Source organism: Lepeophtheirus salmonis, chromosome 3 (assembly GCF_016086655.4).
Source record: "Lepeophtheirus salmonis chromosome 3, UVic_Lsal_1.4, whole genome shotgun sequence".
Classification (NCBI taxonomy): Eukaryota; Metazoa; Arthropoda; class Copepoda; order Siphonostomatoida; family Caligidae; genus Lepeophtheirus; species Lepeophtheirus salmonis.
Genome location: NC_052133.2, coordinates 17391599 through 17408962, shown reverse-complemented (window position 1 = coordinate 17408962; position 17364 = coordinate 17391599). Strand labels below are relative to the sequence as shown.

General features: G+C 31.6%; 1 long non-coding RNA gene across 1 annotated transcript; it reads left to right on the top strand.

The window, feature by feature from the left end:
* The first annotated feature begins 761 nt into the window (after positions 1-761).
* LOC121115393 (uncharacterized) lies at positions 762-4084 on the top strand. The gene is made up of 2 exons (XR_005863472.2): positions 762-3010; positions 3472-4084. It is a non-coding gene; the product is annotated as an uncharacterized lncRNA (long non-coding RNA).
* Positions 4085-17364: the final 13280 nt, after the last annotated feature.

The window sequence follows — 17364 nt, the reverse complement described above, 5'->3', positions numbered from 1 at the left end:
CAAATATATATATATCATATTCACTTATCTGAGATTTTCCATGATAGAGGGATATTTGAAATGGTTTAAGTACGTAAAAAAAGGTCAATTGAAAGAGGTAGTTGGTATTAGAAGTTCTCATTATTATTTTTCTAAGTAAAAAAAAAAAGAGGTGAAGGCTAAAACTTAGTATTTTTAAGTGAACGTCATAAATGTATGATCCCATATTGGTCTTCCTAAATTTATTATATTCAATCCGCGGATATGGAATTTAATATTTCAAATAATCAAATTTAAAAAAAGGTCCATTTGTAAATGAGTAAAAATGCCTTTTCACAGTCTGAAAAAAGTTCATCAAAATATTATGTTTTCCTTAAAAAAAATAAAGGAGACTCTTTTTTTTTTCGTTTTTTCGGAGAACCTAACATTTCTACTCCAAATTATCCCTGCTGGTCTTTGGTAATATTTCTGATAATTGTATTCTTGAGTCAGTGAGTACGTACATCTTAATTATATATGTACTTCGTTGAGAACAGTGTTAATTTTGTCAAAGACAAGACGAAATAATTTTTACTGAGATTTCTATATATAACTTCACTTGTAGTTGTACAGGAGGTTTATTTCTCCGTACCCCCCAAAACCTATGCTCCATGTTACTTAGTAGTAGTAGTTACGATTTAGTCAGACATTATTAATTAAATACTAATTTTAAATTAATGTAGAGTCACATTTATATTTCCTTCATATAAAATAACATTATCTCTTCTTCACGAAATTTTCAGTGGACGGGATGATTTGAAAAATATGTGACGATATTAACATTGGGTAAAAAGAAGTTGATCTTTGCTTCTCTAAGAGAGGATCTGGATTAATTAAATAGAATCTTAGAAAAAGATTCGTGTCTTGAGTTGTATTGTCAACTACGGGATTACTGTTATTCAATATTTAATTGTAAATTTTCACTGTTTAGCAAGAGCTAGTCACTCTTTCCAATTTTTAGAAATACAAGCAAAGGGCTACCGGGCATTGCATGGACCAAGGAAGGAGTGAAAAATCACGTTGACAATGGTGTCAATGTTATTTCTTCTTAATGTTTAGATCCCTTCGGTGCGGTCGGGCATTATCATATCGTGCCTGTATAATATATATATATATATATACCGGCCGTTAAAGAACATGACTTTAATTGCGTTTTGAGAGGTTGTGGTTAATTGTATACTAAAGTTATGTTAACAAAAAAGAATATCTGATTGTTTATCTTTTGAATGCCTTAATTAACTAGTTCTTAAGGATAAATATTAACGAAAATGTAACAAAACAGTCTAGGAGTGAATCGTTTAGTCCGCGCCGGATTGAACAATTCTGATATTGTAAAAACACTTAATTTCTACGGAACCATCGTTTGAAGGGTCAAAGGAGAGATCAACAATGGTGAAGATATCAGTGATGGACATAGAAGGGAAGGTTGATCAAATTAAAGCATGAAACGGCAAAAAAAGCTTTTTTGAAAAATCCGAAGATGACGATGGCGGACTTGGCAAATAAGCAGTCGGTGAGCCGTTACACGGTATCCAATGCTATAAAAAAGCTAGTAGAAAGTATTTCCAACATATTGAACGACCTTTAGCTCAATAACAACGACAATTACGATTTGATCGGTGCAAAAAGCTTTACAATGACCTGAATTATCGCGAAACCCGAATTTTGTTCTTCTCGAACGAGAAGACATTGACAGTAGATCCCGTGTACAATAGACAAAAGGAACGGGTTGTATGTTTGAGAAAAGTCAACTACAACCTCTGTAAAGTGTCTAACATCAAATATCCGGCCTCAGTAATGATGCTCGGGATTGTTTCATCTAAAGGTCACAAAATGAAGCCAATTTGATTCCCCATTGAATATAGATTGACTAGCAAGGATTACTAGATTATTTTTCAAACGAAAGTGCATCCCTAGGTTTGCAAGATCACAAAGCAATCAAAGAAAGCCAAATATTGCGTTCAACAAGACGGGACTCCTATAAATACGACAAAAATTGTGTAGGATTCAATGGCAAAAAAAATGAAGTTAAAAACTTAAAATAAAATACTAACATATATGCAGGAAAAAATTGGTCTAGATAAGAAATCCATCTTTTATTTTTTTTTCAAAAGAAATCAAAACTCTCCAAGAAAATTCCAAAAAACTTTTTTCCACTAATTTTGGAAAAAATTTAGAAAATAGAACTTATTGACATTGTAATTGTAATTGCAAAAACAAAAAAGTTATTTTGAATAATGGCGTTGAAAAAATAACACACGAAAACTTGTTCATTTTAGCAAATATTGCAAAAATGGTATAATAAAATGTCCCGGAAATTAAAAATACTTGCAAGATAATTAAGAATATTAAGTTTTATGTCCGAAATGCATCGTTTTGTGGCATTTCTTTTTTTTAAAATGAATTTTTTTTGTGAAAAAAACGGAAAATAAATAAACCATAAAATGACAGATATTTCATTTAGGCATCAATTTTTAAGTGTACAATTTATATACAAACCAACTTCCAGACAAATTTCTACAAACTTAATTCTATCTACGAATCCATTTTTTTTGCAAATGAAAAAACTTCAATTTTCACCGATTTCTTTTTTTGCCCAGAACTAATTTGATTTTGAATTGCATCACATCCGAAGTGTATTTGCTATGCGGACGACCTGACAATGATTTTTCTGGTAGACCTTTGCAAACAATTGAATAAATAAAAAAGACTCTGAGCCTTCTAGAAAACTTTTCAAAATGTTCTGCACTGTAAATGAATGTGGAAAAAACAGAAATTATAGGTGAATACAGTGATCTAATCGAAAGATTTTGGCCACCCTTCCACACTACAATGAGCACAAAATTGCTAGGATCTTGGATTGGAGATGAATGGATGGAAAAAAACATATAAGAAATTAGGTCTAAGTTTGGGCAAACTTATACTTTTTCCCCATCTTTTAAGCTCAATACCTGGAAGAGAGTTCGAGCTGTGAAGTCATACAGTCTCATAGGTAGTACATTTTGTTAAGGGTAACACCATATGAAAAAAACGAAGTAGCGCAGGTTTCCATGCTTGAAAAGTATTTTCTTGGGCTAAACAAGAAAAAAATATATCGTCGAGGAAGACTCTAAAATACGGCGGCCTTTCTGTCATATTTTTTGATGACTTGTGGAAATCTTTTAACACCTAATGGATTGAGCAACTCTGAAGAGAGGATCAATTTTAGAACAGTCATCTATCTAACTTTTTCGAGAGAAGTTACACAGATGAGCCCCACTCTGGACTTAAAAAAAGTTCCAAGACCGGCAGTACCATTACACCTTCGGTTTTCTTTTTTAACCACATCTACTCTTAGAAAATTAAATTTGACTCCCACATGAGAGCCTTTTAGCAATTATTTAGCAAGAAGAAAAATTGACTACCCCATCAGTAATTGCTTTGGTGTTATTGATAATTATTTGCTATTTTCAGCGGAAAAGTGGCTAAAATATCGAATACTCTCCGGTACTCTCGAAGTGAGAGCAAAGTATTTCACTGGTAATCAACGTATGTGTTATTTCTGCTAGATGGAGGATGAAACAAGCGACAATTTTCTTTTCGACTGCACAACACTTAAGCCATTGTATATAGAGATTGGAAGCATTTTAAACGAAAATTTTAACTTTTATCGCCCAAAGCGAGACGATTACATAGCATTTACATTGGAAAAGAAGAAAATATGTTTAAAGCCATTATCTCCAAGGACCAACAAGTTTTATACGCAAAGAGAAGCTCTTCAACTGCAGATATATCTGGTGTTTTATCGATGGTGAAACTTCATATCCAAGTTTTAAAAAAGACAATTTAATTTTTTATCTATTAACTTTTTTCAATAAACAATATCTTTACTTGAACATTTCTCAAAAAATACTTTTATATCGTTTATTAATAAAAAACGTAAACATCCTACTGAATCAATAAACGATATAAAACACTTTTATATCGTTTATTGATTCGGTTGGATGGATATTTTTGTTATTATATTAATGTTAAATTATTAACTATTTATTGAAATAGATACACCTTGTGGCAAAGAAAAAGAAAAGAAGATTTTGAATAAATATAGAACACATCCTTATTCGTATAGTGGTTTTTGAGTCGCCAGTCACTTGTTGATTTATATCTCAACACCCTAAAGTCTCCTTGAGCTCCAAAATTTTTTTTTTTGGATATTGAATAAGCTTAATTCAAAAGAATCATCCATACAAAGTTTTAGCCTCCTATGCCCAACGGCATGGGTACCCCCATGAAGGCCAAAAAAACTGTATTATATACATACAGATAACAAATACCTTATTTTGCAACACAGTTCAATTTTTCCAATTTGGAGTTAATTCGTCTGTTACATAACAATAGTGCGTCCAAAATGCCTGAAACTTTCGTGACTAACTATCAAAAGATGCTAGATAGATGTGATTAACTCTTATTTACGAGAAATACCATCTTCACGTTGAGTTCATAAACTTTTTAGACAACCCTCGTATACAGTGCACCCGGTGACGTCTTTTAAACAGACATACTTTATTATTTACCCGCTAGATGGCTCTTTAGTCGAATCAATCTTAATTTTTAAAGACTTCTTCACAAAAATTAGCAAGATTTTTTGAAGGTTCACTTAATCCCTTAATGAAATACCCATATTACCTAATTGGAAAATCCTTTTAGATTGAAGGAAGCAAGACTAGATATCATTATAAATATCCAGGAAGTATTACTCTGAATTATTAATGAAGATAAAAGATTCTTAAATATTTTAATCTAGTCCTTTGGTACTATATATAGATCAACTTGCTATAAATCTAATCTGAATATGAATAATAATAATTGTTTTTCACGTAGGTAAGCCACAATTTGTTTTATTTAGATCATTTTATAGCCATCAAATTTAGTGTTCTTCTATGTTTGGATCATTTTCCAGCTGCACGTCTATTTTAGAACTCCATATTAGGATTTTTTTTTTTTTTAAATGAAGGGTTAGTCGTCCTCATCGCTTGAGGCATACTTATCTCAACGAGTATTTAATATACTTAGGAGCTCTCATAATACCTGTAATATTTGAATTTATATCAAATTGATTTTAATACAAATTTTGATATTGTAATATATTTGCAAGACTCACCCACGTTCCTCTATATATGTGAACAATTATGGAATACATACTTGTTGAACAAGTAATTTCTAGCAAGAGTTTTAATTTCTTTTTATCTTCCGTTATTATATTATTAGTTTCTTAAGAAAAATACGTCTGTGAATTACGTCCCAAATGCTAAATGACGTCATGATGAAAACCTCTCTACTATTAAAAAAAAAAGTATTATTTTGTCTAGATCCATGTACCTTTTGATAATTTAATCCTTTTTTCTACATACACAAGGAAAAAGGTACTGTGGGTTGGGGGCCGTCTTCTCGCAGAAAGTGAGTTTTGAGTCTTTACTAATTACCCATACTCTGCGAGTGGCTTTTGCGTTGTGAAAATTAACATCACCTGAATCCAATTACTCAAAAATTGATAAAGAGGCAACAGATATCATATATGGCCTCAAAAAATTTGAACGTTACCTGCTAGGACGAAAATATACCATAAGAGCCGACCACAAACCTTTACAATTTATCCTTGTTCCTAAGAAGGAACTTCCCAGCATTGTGTCTGCAAGACTGTCTCGTTGTGCTGTGATCCTGTCGTCATTTACTTATATAATTGAACATGTAAGGGATTAACAAAACACAAGCAGATGCTTTGTGTCGCTTTCCGGTGGATGATTCCGGTCAATGTACAGATCCTACTGACTTACTTATGGTTAGAGCCTTGTCTATTGAGTTCTCCAGAGTCGACAATACTGGCTGGTGTAGAAGGGGACCATGAACTGTTTAAAGCTATTGAAGCTTCAAAAACTGGCAATTAGTCTGCAGTGTCTGAAATGGGATTGTCTATCCCTAAGATATGGCTTATTGTTTTGGGCATCAAACTCTTGGTACCGACTTCCCTCCGTTGAACGTACCTAGATGAACTCCACCTGGATCATTGACGATTAGTTAAAATAAAATTGTATTCCTGTCCTTTTGGAACCGGAGCATAAATATAAAATAGCTGAATAGAGGGTATTTTTGTCTTAATAAGTTAACGCCGTGAGTTGCAAATTATATCAAAGTAAGGTAACAGTCACACAACCCTACAATTTTATTATAATAGTTGAAGTAAAAAGTTCAAAGCGTTTTTTTGCTTTATTTTGACAATAAAATTAGCATAACGATTTAGAAGGTTCCAAACGGTTTTTTCTTCAGTTCCTGGGATATAGAATAAGTACTCAAATACCAGTTTAACTTGATGATTTCCATTATGTTATTGACATTTTCGACGTCCATATTACCAGGTCCATAAACTGGGGGAGGAGGGGGGGAATGACCGCCTTCTCGGCCTTTTCACCTTGGTCGTAGTGATACTTAAGAATGTATCGATTTTTTTCTTTTTTACCCTTCCACTTTGGAACGCTGTAACACACAACTGGCTTGACTAAACACAAAGCTGTAAATTAATTCTTGTAAGTGTACGCTTAACCTTTAAACTTTTTTTGATGCTATGTATTAATTGTGAGGTATAGCTTACTAAAGACATCTAGCGAAAAACGCTCAAAACTTTTTACTTATCCTAATATAACGATTTCACTTATTCTAACAAAATTGGACCCAATTACCCCTATGGTTCCAGCGTCACTGTGCCCTGTTCTCTATCCTACATTTGGGGACACAACAATTTAATCACTCATTGTACATGCCGTTACTCTTATTGCCTGGTAAGTTTTAGTGAGGTCATACTGTGTGTGCTGTAATCTTCAAACTACAAAATTACTCCGTTTCAAAATGAAAGGTTTGTGACGGATTTAATTATATTTATAGGAAATTTAGCAATTTACATGTATATATTAGAGTCTTTCTGTGACCTTTACGGGTGCCCACACCATTGGAGGCCGAAACTTTGCATGGGTGCCTCTTTTGAACCTGGTCAGGTTAAGACTGGGGTGATTTTTTCAGGGGAGGGGGGAGTATGATGGATCCTTATTCCATACCCAAAACACAAAAACCGTTTTTTGGAGCTCAAGGAGACTAGATAAAGGGTTGAGTTATTAATCGAAAAGTGACTGGCGTCTCAAAAAACAACTATAGTAATGATAACTTTTTCTAAATTTTTTCAAAATCCAAAAAGTTATGCGCATAAAAATAAATCGGGGAAAATTGCACTTCCATTTTTTCATGTACAAAAAAATGGATTTGCAAGAGAATATTGGATTCGTAGATAAAATGAAGTTTGGAGAAATTTATCTGGAAATTCGTTTTCATATAGATTTCAGACATAAAAATCCATTTTTATGTCTGATATAATCCTCAACAGTGCACTATTGTATTTTCAATTTCTGGAACATTTTATTCAATAATTTTTTTGCAATATTTGCATAAATGAACAAGTTATCGAGGATTATTCTTTCAAAAAGATGACTTCCCATAACTTTTTTGTTTTGCAAGTACGAAAAAAATATTGGTTTGTTTGTGTTTTGTCTTTGCAATGACAATAAATGTTTTCAACAACATTCTTTGAAAGATTAGTAAAGAACTATTTTTTAAAATTTCTGCAATTTTTGAGAAAAAAAAAATGTATTTCTCATCTTGACCATTCTTTTATTCATTTTGAAGTCTATAATACATATATATATTTATTTTTTTATTACAATGCTCGTCCACACCGAAAGGTTCTTAACGTAAAGAAGAAAGAACATTGACCATTGACAATGTAATTTCTTGGTCTCTCTCTATGGCCTGAGCAACGCTGGGTAACCTATGCCTATCACTATTATATATTAGATACTACATAAACATCATGAGTAATTGTCTTCACAATTTTCTTACAAACAAAAGTTACTTTTGTAGTCACGAAACCATGCTTTTTATAAATTTTTTCTTCATTATACCAAAGGGAAAAGCTTCCAAAATATAATTTTTGTCTCGCAAAAGCACTCATTAGACTTTACCCACTTAAAAAAGGGAAATATTAGACGAGTATTCTTGCCCATGACAAGGACAAATTGTAATTTTTCCTTCAGAGCAGTGAACGTTCATATAAAGCAGTGGTCTCCAAACTATTTTGAGTTCGACCCCTAAAATATGTTGCTAGACAATGTGTGACCCCATCACATCTCATTGAGAGATGAATATAAAATTTGTTGTGCATTTTATACCAATGTATGACTTAAAGACTATAAAACACATCAGCAGTTGTGGTTGCAAAATTAATAGAAATAGGGATCCAGCATGAGATCCCTGCATCACTAGCAATCTCACGCACCTTCACTCTTCTGTCATCCATCACCATATCATAGATTTTATCAATGCTTTCTAGAGTATTAACCTCAACAAGGTGTCCATAAGGTTCAGCGTCACTTGTGCCCATATGGACACTCTGAAAATTTTGAAACCACTTATAAACTGTTCTAATCGAAGGTGCAAAGTCCCCATACTGTTTATCAAGCTTCTTTTTAGTCTCCTGGGGCGGTTTGTCTTTCATAAAGTAATGTTTATTCAACACTCAATTTTTTTTTTTTTTTTTTTTTTTGAAAACCACTTCACTTCCTCGATTCAAACGAATACCAAACAGAAAGAAATAGACTGATTTGCATGAACGTTGGTGTGTATTTTTCGAAGAAATGCTACTAAGAAAATATAACCCCTATACGCACCATTAATATCATCTATCGGACTTTGATGTATCGTACCGACTGCTGGGCAAGACAGACATATATTAACAAAACATGCAACCTTTCATACACTTTGACGTCAATATTAAAAGGCTTGATGGAAGTCAAACATCAGTCGTACAAGCGTTATGGTACAATTTTGTATTTCTATTAACCTTCTTTTTCTTGGAATCATTTCCATAATATTAATTCTCCTTTTTCCTTAAACAAAGTACAAAATTAAGACTCACAAAAAATAATAGTACAGGTTTTGGATGAACAAATATGTTTATAACCAAATCAACGTCTTAATTTGATGGAGGGTTACTGTGCATTGTGTAAAGCAGGTCTATTTTAGTTTTAATTTTGGACACAGCAAGTAGAAGATCATTAAGCGGCGATCTGTATTTTTTTATATTTAAGTTAATACAGAAATGGTTCTATCACATAAATAAGTTGAGCCAAACGGTATAAGTAAATCTAAAGCTGATTTAGCCATAAGGGGGTACTCATTCATCATAGAAATCCAGAATTCGGCAAGTTTTTTAGAATCAAAATCTGTTTTTAGTCCTTTTTCACATGGAAGTTTGATAAGCGACCAATGATCAGCTGTCGTGGTAAAAGGAGCGTATCCAGTTATGTTTTGTGGAGCACTATCTTCTGGGAAAGATTTTTTAAAATGATCCATGAGAGACTCTTAATAAATATGTACATTCATCGCTATTTAAGTTTTGATGCCAGAATTGAAATTATATTTTCCTTTTTGAAAATGATATCACCAGCACATTGGAAACCACTGTTATAAAGACTTAGAATACATTTTGTCGTACAAGCGATTTCAAATCCCTTTATGCATCGACTGTGTAGCCTTCCACTTTTGGATAATTTGCAATTATCATACATCAACAAAATACTGCTATTTTTTTTATTATAGTTATGAGAGATGTAAAAAAACATTCCTTAAAAAATTACAATACTTTTTGTATTTGGTAATCTGAGCAGAGTTTTTTTAATTTTTTAAAGTTGTTATAATTTTATTTAATTATTGCAAAGAGACACAACCTCCAAGCATAGAGTGCATTTATTCCAGGGCTGCCAATGAGTGACTTTTCCAACGAAACCTTCAGACGTAGCTGGTGTCCGGTACTTTTGCCTTAAAGTATTTTGCCCAATCGCATTTTGTTTTTGGATATTTCGTCTTAAAATATAAATAAATGAAGCTTATACGTCGTTACTGTTTATTTTTGGTTAAAATTGATGTTCCATTTGATTTTTTAATCAAAATATGTTCTGTGTATTAGGATAAAAACATGAATTGGTTGTTTTCTGTTGGAATAATGATGGAGTTATTATGATTTTCTTTCAATATATACTTGTTTGTCAATCCATGAATTCTTTCCAAAATAAATAACCTGTCATGTCTAATACTAATACTTTATTGATAACGGAGGAGTAATAAGCTTTATTACCTATTTAGTCTCTAGTTCGAATTCCTTACATATTGAAGTTTCGACAGTATGCATTGAAATTTTGGGGCATAATTTCATCCTTTTCCCAAAAGAAAACGGGTATCATGTACGTCATACTTATTATATATATATATATTGACGTAGGAAATGGAAAAAGATCTCGACTTTTTCGAGACGTTCGAGTAATTAACACTTTGAAGGGGCACGAAAAGTAGATGGAAGGTCTTCTTATATCTGTGGAAAAAGTTGTGAATTTGGTTTTGGAGTAGTCAGAGGAGGGTGAGTTCTCTCGGAGTCCATCCGTTGACTGAGGGATGAGGCTGGAGGAGATCCCTACGCTTGACGTACCGAAGTTATTTCCTTATTATTAAAAGGTTGTGATAATTGAATTTCAAGCCTCCTCGATCGCTGTCTCCCATTTCGAGATAGAAAGATAAAGTTTGGAAACAATCATTTAACATATTTGATAGTAATACTAAGTACATATTTTGATTAACCAATTCAAAAGGAAAATCAATTCCAAACAAAAAATACTGGTATGACGTAGCTATATAACCCCCATTTAAAAAAAAACAACAACAAAAAACACCAAGGCTACAAGAATATTAATATATTAAGCTATTTTACTCTCCGGAAATGCATCTTCAAAAACTGGTAGAAGATGAATATTATTTTCAGCAAAATATGCTTTAAAGTTTGTTCGTTTTCGCTTAATTTTTGTTATAAATTGAGTTATATTATGTTTCATAACCCTGGATATATTTACCTTTTTAGAGCAACTGCACAACACTTTCAAAAAACAAGAATCTGTTAAGTTTTTATTTTGTTAGAACTACTCTTTAAATTTAGATACAACTATTCATTTTTCATTCATTGCTGCCATTTTAGCTGATTTCCCGCTACTTCTAGCTGATGTTTTACTAGTCTAACTGGTAAGAATATCATCTAGCTGATGGCTGGAAATCTTAGCTGATTTTCGCAATAGTTTAGCCGATTATGGAAAAAACAACTTTTTAAGCGATTTTTTAGCTGTTTTTTTTTTGTTGAAACTATCGAATTTTTAACCGATTTTAGATGTACATCTATCTGATTTTGATTAAACCCACCTGACAACACTGTTTGCATTGAAAAAAAACATTTACAACTTTCTTTTCATTGATGAAGTCTGTTTTCATCAGTCTTATTGATTAGGATTAATTATTGCATACAATTAGTTTTAAAAAAATGGGTTGATTATTCATTAGTTTAACCCCCAAATGAATGAAGAAGTGTGAGAGTAGTGATAACAGTAACAAAACACTTAAAGTTGGAAACAGGGCCCAGAACTGTGGTCATCGTATCACTATAGTTTGAAAACATTTCATTCAATGTTGAAACGTGTTCATACCGTTTTAAAGCATATATATATATAAGCTTGTATCAAATAAGTAAATACAATTTATCTCTAATGAAATAACATAGTAAAAGTTCTTTATTAGCTTTAAAAAAGATCCAAGATTCGATACAGTTTCTAAACTAATAACCAATAGCTCAAGAAGATGTTGTAAAACCCAATGTCTGGTCCAAATCCCCGAGCATTGGCAGCTAATCTGAGAAGATTTTCACAATAGACGGATCATTTTGCAAGTATTTAAGTACTTTTTTGTATCTTTCAAGCCTTAAGGTCTTCAGTTTGTCGGTGAGGAGATGTCTTGGAGTCGTGGGAAAGCTCTTCAGGTTGAGGTCATCATGAACTTCCCTCCTGATGGTGATAACGTCCACGTTAAGCTCGTCATCCAAGCGGTGAATTGACACGGTTGGATCTTCCTTGATCTTGCCCTCCAGGAACTTGAAAAATGTTTCATCTGCCTTCAAAGCATTAACCTCACCTTCTGGCCTTCATTTTGACTCCTTTTCCATTCACCCTGGCCTCCTTAATATTCCGGACTGTCCTCACGGTCAGGCCGACAATGTCTGAAATTCTTTTTGTATCAACATCGGGGTTGGGAAAATCTGAAGCCCTTTGCCTTTTTGATTCATGTTCACTCATTTTTCGTCTGATTTTGATCAAATAAAAACAATGCTGAAGGAAATAACGCATGTATCGGAAACTTACTTGAGATGTCGCCCAAAAGCTTAATTAGCGCAAAAAAAATAATTTTTCTGAATGGAAAGTTTCCCTTTCGCACTCTGTATTTATTTCACCGTAAAAATGTCACATTATATTTTGTATATATGTATATAATTTACATTTGTCGCTAATTATATTTTGAGTTCATTTGTAATACGTAATATAAAAGTTATTTATATTACGTATCATTTGTCATCATTATTATTTTTTTTTTTGATTTTCTGTATTCACTTCTATTAAAATTTATAAGTAATACTTTTTGCAATAGTTAATCGTTTTTTTAGTTTTAGTTTTATTTTACCCATACTTTTTTAAAATAATATGACCCATATACGTTATAATAGTTTAACTTATCAATTTACTAGTAATCTACTGTTAAAGCTAAAGTGCATGCCATTGGTTTTTGATTTCTCAATGTATAACATATCATATTAGCGCCTTTAAGGTAATAAACTTAAATGATTTCAATATTAATTTTCCTACGATATAGAAATATCAAAGGTTTTTTATGAGTTTCATGAAGTAACTCCGGTATTTTTGAATTTGAAAATTTTAAACTACATTTTAACTCTTCCAGTGTTATTTAATATATAGACGATTCTCATTTCTATACCAGAATCACGTGATATTATATTGTCCAAAACCATAATTTCAATCAATAGTACCATATTTCTTGCTCCCACTTTCTCCTTGCACGCGTTCGATGCCCAGTTCTGGCTATAACTATGTCTAAGTCCTTGCAAGGAACACTAAAAACTACTGGAAAGGAAAGAAAAATATAGTGCTCACACAGAGAGGCTGGCTTTCTCTTTTCCTGTAACTACAACAATGATTTATAAACATTGATTGATAGATTTATCCGACCCGATCCGAAATTAATCAATTTCTTATCTTATCCTAAATTATACTTATCCTATCACTTAATAGTGTTATTTTATACCCAGACAAATTAAAACATTATTTATATTACTTTCGATATTGATTTAGCATTTTTTTCTTACATTAGTTTAAAAATAGTTTTTATTTCGTATGTTATGATAAAAATATAATATTGGAGTACTGGTGGGTCGAATGAAGTTAGACAATGTTTCCATTATTGCACTAATGATGCAAATATTTTATCTTCTCTAAGCAACACGAAAATTCTTCATCACAACGTTGAAAAGTTTATCGACAATTTTCAGAAATATAAGTAGAAAAACAGTGACCAGATTTGCTAGTTGTTGATATTATTTCACATGATATTGGATAACATACAGAGTAAATACTCAATTACTGTTACCTACTAAAAACTATCAAAATACCCTCAACTAAAAGTAAAGTGATTCTAAAATATTACTACATTTAGTGTATACATAACTGTCAGCGTAAAAAGAATCTCTGATCATTGCTAAAAGACATGAGCGTATCTCCCTTCCACATCAGTTTCTTTTATTTACAAGCGAAGTTCATTTCTAGTTGACGCTATTATAGGTGTGCGCGTCTAAAACTGAAGACTCTGGAATTTTTAAAAATAGTAACATAATTCTGTAATTTTTAAAGTGGTCGAATAATTAATTTATTTAACATGAAAGATGAGAGTCTTAGACACATGTCTATTCAATATGGCCGCCCATGTTCTCCACTACCAACTCCAGCCGGGACCAGAACTTGCAGCATGACTTGGCAATGAAGCTCTGGTCGAGGTTGTCTCAGGCATTCTTGAGGGCTGACTTCAGCTGGTCCTTAGACTTACATTGGACTCCCGACGGTATGTTTACAAGCAATATCTATAGTATTGGGGAGTATTGCTTACCTGTGTTGTGGTAATTTTTCCTTTATTACGGGATTTATATAAAGATTCAGTCTTAAAATCGGTCTCTTTAAAATGCAGAGTCTTGAATTCGCTGTTATGGTGTAGTCAATCTTGGCATGGGCATAAACCATTTGCTTAAGTTTTTGGAGTCTTTTATGGGGAATCTGTGAAAGCTCAAATCCGTACCCTTTGTAATGCCGTCATAGCCTTGGTTACACCCAGGAGCAAAACACATCATCATGATTAATTATTAATTAAGTAATAACTGAACAAATTTCTTAACTATTGTGGACCACATTTTCCTTTGTTATAATTTAGGGAACAAAGGAAAGTGAGCCCGAACTTCTAGTTGTTATAGTATTCATTGGTCCTTGCTGAACTCAAATTAGAATTCCTGCGTATTTTTTTGTTGGATAAGAAATGGGTTTTGTGTCAATTTCCTTCTTCTCATAGCTAATTGTAGCTAATCTGTTCTTCTCACAAAAAATCTGTTAATTGTCTGGCTTACTGTGGCAATTTCCGCATTTTTTTGAAACATATCGACAGGCTAAATTGCCAACAATTCTAGTTATTAGCCCCACTACAAATTACGGTGATTTGAGCTTATAATGAATGACAGACTGATCCGAGGGAAAATGAGTCCCTTTACTCTTTACCCACTACTGTAATTTGTAAATATACATAATCAATTAACTTAATCGAAATTTTTGATTTGTGTATCTATGATAAATATGTATACAGCACATTGAATTGATAACAACTTATGTATAGCTAGTATGCATAACGAATCGTTTATTCCTTTTGATTGTAAATAGTGACGTCATATCACGTGACGTTCATATACAAATATTTATTCAAATAATTGGCAATGATAAACTATATATTATTTGCTATATAATTAGTATATACATAAAAAAGCTACAAATACATTAAATAAACAATATATATACCCTTGAAAACTTATATTTAATTCTTCAAATTGTATGTTCTGGCTTAATAATGCACATGCAATTAGATCCAGGCTGACTTTGAGCATGTTTATTCATCAAATTTGTATTTGTAAAGCAACGTTCTTCACTAGCAAAAGTTACAGGTAGCTTTAAAAAATCCGACGCACAATATATATGTTAGTTGGAACCATGGTGTTGCTAGCCTCTTTTGGAGGGGGCGAGGGGGGTTTGAACCGCCCTTCCAAAAATTTCGTCATATCTAACAAACATTTATAAGTCTGTTTTTAGTGTTATTGCATATATAATCTAAAATGATCCAACAAATCTGTCTGAAATTTAGCAAGAAGACGTATAAAATAACCAAGCATGCCTATGATATTTTTTTTTGGCCCCCGAGTTCATTAACAGGATGTTTTTGAGCGAAATAAAACCTCCTTTTCCTTTTTTTTTAAATTATAGATATATTTTTTAACAGCAGTAGATTTTTTGAAATTATTTTTCCAAAAAATTTAAATTTTTGTGATAATAACTATTTATTTGTTAAAATTTTGGTGAATAGCTGTTGTTTTTTGAATTTTTTCGAAAAATATTAGTTATTTAATTTTTGCGATTTTTCTTACAAAAAATGTAATTTTCCAAATTTTAATCCCCATAAATAAATTTCCAATATTAAACTATTTGAAAAAAAAAAATTTAATATTAAATTTTCTAGTAAAAAGTACAAATTCCTTAATTTTTTTTTTTTTTTTTTTGGGGGGGGGGCTACAGCCCCTTAGCTCACCCCTGGGAACGCCCTTGTAACACTAGTCAACGAAATTTCAATTTTTTTATTTGTTCTCGCTATGTGTCTGATTTATTTTACCTCAAAAAGCAAGAAATTGACCTTTATAACCCAAAATGTCTGCTTTTTTGAAATTATGTTTTTACAACATCTGCATGATTATTCTTCGTCTTGAAGGATCTAAATCAAAGAAAAAAAATATGAAATATAGTTTGTATGTACATGCATTATATATTTGCATTATTTATTCATATTTTTCTTAATATGCGAAAAAGTATTTAGAAAAAAAATAAAAAAAATGGTTGATAATGTAGCTTTTTTGTATAATTCTTCAATGATCACAATGATAAGACACATAGTTTGTATTAAAGTGAAGACAAACTACTTCATATTAAAGAAGGAGCACTAAATTAGAAATAAAATTATTATAAAAGTGATAATTTTTTTGTTGCTTGAAAAAATATCAGAGTTTAATGATAGTACTCGTAAATGAAATGTTGCTCTCTGTTGGCCACGAAAGCATAAATTTGAGTTACAATATTCTTGTGGTAAAAACAATCATGAACACATCATCTCAATCCAAAGGGAAATGTTTGTTTGCAAGAGTGTTTTCCGAAAAAATTGAGACGATCTAATTTTGTGTTTACTTCATTTGCAATATTTTTGTTAAATGTATCATTAAAGAATAACAGGGTATTTTTCTTCATTCCTTTCAAGTGTGTAAGTTTCAAGTTTTCACCCCGTATATTCTCTCTTAAAGAATATTAGAATAATGTAAAAAGCCTTGGAAAATAAAATATATATTCAGATAGCAACTACAAAAAAAATCTTGTTCAATTATAATACTATTTTCATCCATGATCTTTACCGTCATTTCTAATTTCTTGTTCTTTTTTAATTTACTAATCTTAATCTAATGGATTTAATCATATTAGTGGTATTTGGTCAATGTCTTTAATTATGACATCATTTGCTTTCTTAATCTAATTTTCATATTTTTACAAAGATTATTCTACATACATTTCTGATGACATTTTTTATCGGTAAAATAATATTTTTAACTACTTCATGTGAACAATAAGCAATGCTATCTCCAGTGTAATTGGGAATAGTTATACGTTTATGGATTTTATCATAATAAAATTCACTTTATGTCCGATTTTAACATATATTGACGAGATTCATGACGAGAATCATACTTCATAATTTTGAATAAATCAGCATAATGATAATTATATGATTTAACATCCTTCATAAATTGATTAATGCACATTAACCTTTAAATATATTTAAACTCCTTATCAATAGGGGAAAGATTGGTTGCTCTTACCATGCTGAATATTAAGTACTGAGATTAATCTTTATGACTAATAGCAAATATTAATTTTCTTCAACATATTAAATCATACGCTTTTCTTAATGGATCAATAAAGCAAGATGTGACTAGAAGATTCTTATTACATTTATTTTCTTTTATCATACTTACTTGTGACCAAA